We start from the raw sequence: 6,000 nt of genomic DNA, 5'->3' as shown, positions 1-6,000 counted from the left end.
CTGTTTCTTGTGTCCCTATGTATTTTACATATGTGGCATTGCTGTTTTAATAAATCTGTACCATATGCATAGACAAATACCCATGTATCCTTCAGTTTACTTAGACTCCTTAGAGAGAAGGGGGGTGGGGGAGTGGGGGCTAAGTGCTCATCAGTTTCCATGGAGAGGAACAAGGAAAGATAAAGACACAGGAAAACTCACTGTTTGTCTCTTGTTTTTATTTCAACCTCCACTGCAAAGCCCTGAATTTCACATGACATAGCAGTTAGGAATTGGAGAGTAACACCTGGTGGGTGGAGAGAGAAATAAATGTCACAGCTCTGTGCACAGGACAGTTCAACCTTTATTATTAGCATGTACACAATGTAATCTGCAATTGCCTTTCCAATGGGAATTGTGAGAAAACACTCTAAACGCTCAATAAGGTGCTATTAGTGATTCTGCAAGTTAACAAAGACCATACCAGAAACAGAGGACAGGCATGGAATGAGGCATACACAGTATGTGGTCGGTTTGTAACCATTTATCCAGAGAGGCTGTATTGACCCGCTGCTGCTGTACTCCATCCCCTTTGGCAGAAGCAGAGGAGATAGCATCACAAGAATTGTGACAGAGCTCCTGAGCATATTGGCTGAATGTAACAAAGCATGGATAACGAGTAGCTATGCAAACTCATGGTGGATGAGCACAAAGCCTTATAAATAGCTATAACTGCAGAAATATTCCGGGTGTGGGACTATTGCTCTCCTTTTCTGTGTTATTTTAGACTTCAGAATCTCATGAATCTGCTAAGAAATTAAACAGAAGTGTTCATTAGTGCATGCATGGTTAATTGAAAGTACGAATAGACTGAAAGTGGCAGAATCAGGAGGGGCTACAACAGTCTTCCATTATCAAGGGTGATGCAGACACTTTGGGAGGCACTGGACGGTGTGGTGCAGGGGCACCTGAGCTGGTTCCCCTGCTCCAGCAAAGCAGAAACTAGGATGACAAAGAGCAATGCAGATGTCTCTGTGTAAAGGCTATATGGGCAATGGAAGTGCTACAGCCTGTTAACAGTAGTGACGGCTGTATACTATGTCACTGTACCTATCATCACAAACATTAGCAGCTATGTTTCTGAAGTGTGACATATACAGGACATAAACAATCTGACAGAATACACTGAGCATTAATTAGCTACCCAGTTGAGACTACTGTAAGGCTCTTACAGTATTCCCACACACAGTGTTGGAATAATGCATGTTACAGGTTTGCCAAGCCTTCAATAACTGCACTATTAAGGTGAAGATATAATTTTAAGCTGTTTAAAGTTAGGAAGTCATTTATTCCTCCCACTGCCTACTAAGACTATGGAGAATACAGCAAAAACATAGCTTGGGAGGATGGAAGGGACAGCATCGAACATAACATTGCTCCAAACTTCTTTACTGGAGACCCTCACCAAATGGAAAGCAAAATGTTTCATAATCCATATAATCCATATGATCCATGTAACTAGAAGAGATATACACCCACTCATGGAAGCTATTCCCTTCTGGAAAAGAAGAGCCTAGCCCAAAATGTTACATAAATAGATTATGGTAAGAGCATTACCACAGTTCTGCCTCTGTTAATATGAAGGGATAATGAATGTATTAAATAGCAAAAGGACAAGAGAAAGAGAAAAAATATGGAAACAAATAAATAAATCAAGAATGAAAAGGACAAAATTAAAAGAACCTTTGAACTAGCGAAATGGTTGCTGATGGAACACCAAGTCACATGGGTATCTGAAAAACACTGAAAAGAGATCTCAAGAACAGCATTTTTAGTTGTTATATCCTGTGTGCATTTCTACAAGACACAACTGGAGATACGTTTGCAATATAAATGATGTAAGAATATGGATAATTATTCTGAAAGGAGAGCATTAACAAAAATGCAGAAAGCCAAACTTTTTCAATGCTATACTGGGAACAAATATCTGCAGTGGGGTTAAGGCCTTTCTTACATCTATTTCCAAACATAATTATTTTTTTGACACAAACAGTCTGCAAAAGCAGGGTATGTTCCATTTTTCTAAAAAAAAATCACCTTTGAACAAAATTTCCTAACTCTTCTCTGCTTTAAAATTCTTCTCCAAAGATGAGTTGTAACAATCATAACTGATTCCTTACACTTATCTATTCTGCAATTTGGCCTATGATTGTCAGGAACAACGAGACATTTGTAATATTTTTTCACTCTGAAACTCTCAAGACTCTTTACAATTGTACAAAAGTATTAGATTATGTATGGGAAACTGAAGGCATAGGAAGTGATGGTTTGGACAACAGTGTCTCCCTGTGGCACTGTAACTGTTATTGCTTGTTGTTTGTTAAATGTCACTAGTAAACAATGTAAAACCCAAGAAAAAAAGAAGTTATTCTCCTTGCCCTTATATTTATAAGGAGAGATTCAGTTTATGAAGCACATTAGAATATACAAAATACTCCTCAAAGTATTAGAATATTTAAATCAGCACAAACGTACATAAGTGTGAATGGGTTTTGCTAGATTATATTTATAGTCTTGTTTATCCTCTGATGGTGACAGGACAACCAACATACTGGTGAACAACCTACATAAAGCCAGGACCGTAGTGGTCTGAAATGGTATGTGTCAGCGTGGAACCAGTGGTCCCAATTTTATTATGGTACTGAATAGAATATTAATATACATGTTTCATCAGTGTTTTTAAATATTCAAACACTAAATTTCCTATATAAAATCTGTTTGATTAATTTGAACATTCTAAACTTGAAAACCATGGTTTTGATTAAAGAAGATTTATTCCATACTTCATAATCACAACATATGCACTTCCTAGCTTACAGTAAACACACAAGCTATATACACTGTAAAATCTGCATACAATACTTAGGCAGTTGCATTTGTTTCTACTGCTTACAGCTAGATCCATAACTATTGTTCCATAAAACATTCAAAGAGCAGAAATACAGCATATTTCAGCTTTTTTATGTGGGTGATATAAATGTTCATGTTTAAATTTCGTTTTGTAAATTGGGATGCTGAACTAAGGTTGTTCATTTTGTGATTTGGGTTGAAAGTGGAGGGTTTCAGACAGTGCCTAAAGAACTAAAAAAAAACTATGACTGTTCAAAAATGAACAAGAATTGGAAGGCAGCAGTCAATGACTCTCCTGGTTGCAAAATCTTGCCACCGTGAAAAAAGAGGGTCCCAGGAAATTCTTAGCTTAGTAAGGGTAAGGAAACCCTAACACATGCTGAAGTACACAGTCCATATGTGGAAAACTGCAGATGTAACAAGCAAAAGCTCCAAAAGCAGCTTTCTCTGCTCTGTAGGAACCAGAAGGTTCCACAACGTCTTTGTAGATTTTTCAGATAGAGCTCTTTCCTACGAAAAGCAGACCTATGACTATTCTCTAAATAGGAAACTGGAAGATTGCTCACAAGCGTCTGCTATCTCAAGGCACCGACCTGGATGGAAATGCCAATGGCAGCAAAGAAAAGTTTAAGTATAAAATGCTTTATTCTGGCTTCTCTTGAAACCTCTAAACATGTTTTGCTTGTCTGTCTGCTCTACTTCTGGTATTATGGAACGTCTCCACTCATTCATTCACCCAACCAACATATAAGTTACACCAAGTTACACTCACTTTCCAAACTGTAACTTTCACACAGACATCTTCTCTGAATTAGGTAAAAATGCATGAATAGATGTAAAGTTTTTTTTTTCTCAGTGGCTGTCATTTCTACAAAAGGCAGAATTTTGCTATCTGCAATTCTTCCCTATAGAGATGGGCAACTTCAGTTTTCTAACTTTTTCTAAAATCCTAGCATTCCACCTACAGTATTATAATTTAGAGTTATCTCTATACAGCTGAGCAAGTTCAATAATAATTTATTTTCATTTAACTGGAAAATCACATTACTATCACTTCTAGTAGTCAGTTGTTTATTGCTTTAACGAGTACTGTGAGAAAAATGTTGCTTATGTTTCCTTTTTGTTAGTATCAGTCCTTAATGCACTCAACTGTCATTTGCTTACTAGCAAAAGATTTCACCTTTGTCAGCACTGCAAAGCCCATACTGTTGTGAAAAAGCAAACTGCAACCTATTCAGATTCTTGCACCATCAGCAAAGCTTTGGGCTAAGTTCTCCTGATTGTGATGCTCAGCTACACTGAACAGTCCCTTGCTTTGGAACAGAGACTGTGTTGTCACTCAGACCAGCATGAGCTCTCTGGTGTTTAACCCTTCATTGCAGCAGTTCGCTTGAAGGCAATTTCAGCTTTCAAAGGAATAACCAGTAATGATTGATTGACCCTTTCCAGTCATTACTTGTGAGGCTGCAGATAGAGCACCGCTTCCAGTTTTGGGGTCCCCAGAGTAAAAAGGACATTGACATACTGGCATGAGCCCATCAGAAGACAACCAGGATGATAAGCTGATTTAAGTACATGACATACGACAAAAAGCTGAAAGAAAGTGGCTTGTTCAGTCCTGAGATGACAAGGTTAACGTATGGGGAGGGAGACTTACTGCTGTCTTCAACTACCTCATGAGAATACAGAGAGAATCATAAAAGCATTTAGGTTGGAAAAAACCTTTGAGATCAACAAGCCCAACCTTTAACCCAGGACTGCCAAGTCCACCACTAAACCCTGTCACTAAGCACCACATCTACAGGTTTATTGAACACTTTCCAAGGATGATGATTCTACCACCTCCCTGGGCAGCCTGTTCCAATGCCTGACCACCTTTTCAGTGAAGAAATTTTTTCTGATACACAATCTAAGCCTCCCCTGGTGCAACTTGAGGCTATTTCCCCTTGTCCTATCACTTGTTACCTGAGAGAAGACAGAGGCAAACTCTTCTTGAAGAGGTAGGTATAAGATAAGAGGTAACAAATACAAAGTTATAACAGGGAAATTTTCATTAGAGGTAAGGAATTTTTATTTGGTTGGTTTGTGAAAGAAGTCAAGCATCAGAACAAGTTGCCAAGAAAAGCTGTGGTTTCATCACACTTTGAGACATTCAGAACTTGACTGGAAAAGGCCCTGAGCAACCTCATTCAAGTTAGCCCTGCTTTGGGCAGGGATTACATCAGATGACTTCCAGAGTTTCCTTCCAACCCAAATTATTTTATGTTTCTATAATTTTATTCTTTTAATACAGAGAAATAACTAACATTATAAAAAGATGATTTCTTGAACTTCCATTTCCTATATACTACTTCTAAAAAGAGAAATAATGTTATAGAAAAAAGTATCTTCTGTTGCGTGAAGACACAAAGATTTTAGTTCATTTTACTCATGGAGACAGTAATAATGACTTATACTCATATTCTTTTAAATAAAAGAAGAGAAGGTAAAGAACTTAAATGTGAAATAAACAAAGAAAACAACAAAATCTACTGGCATCTACAAATGATACTGAAAGAGAGAAGGCCTACAGCCAAAAGGAGATTTGTACTCTGTATTAATAAATAAGTCCAGCCTGATTATTTATGGGTCAAACCTCCAAACTGTTATTCACCTTCTGATCTTGCTGAGAGTATTTGTCAACACTGATACACTCCTTGCTTCAGTTTTCAGAGTCAACCCCTTGTTTAGCAATTGCTAAACTGACAGCTAGGTTGTGTTTACTGAAGTGTCCAGGGAAAAGGCATTTCCACTCCATGGGAAGATGCATCTCCACAGAATGACTTCCTTCTTCACTACCAAAGGCTGGCACCCAAGTTACTGCATTACTTTCCAAGGCCCAGCCTCATTGGGATTCATGAGCATGTACCAACAGACTGGAGCTATATGTCTGATTTTGTCTGCTTCCCCTGCTGTTTCAGGTACCATGATGAATACAGTCAATAATTGCTGGGTTCCCTGTCTGCAAGCCTTGCTTGACCTTGGGAGAGAAAAAATAACTCATTTCCCTTTCCTTTCCACTCCCTTTTCCTTCAGACACTTCATATCACAGACACACAAAGCAAAACCTGG

The sequence above is a fragment of the Falco cherrug genome, chromosome 5 (assembly GCF_023634085.1).
Source record: "Falco cherrug isolate bFalChe1 chromosome 5, bFalChe1.pri, whole genome shotgun sequence".
Classification (NCBI taxonomy): Eukaryota; Metazoa; Chordata; class Aves; order Falconiformes; family Falconidae; genus Falco; species Falco cherrug.
This window is presented reverse-complemented; position numbering follows the sequence as displayed.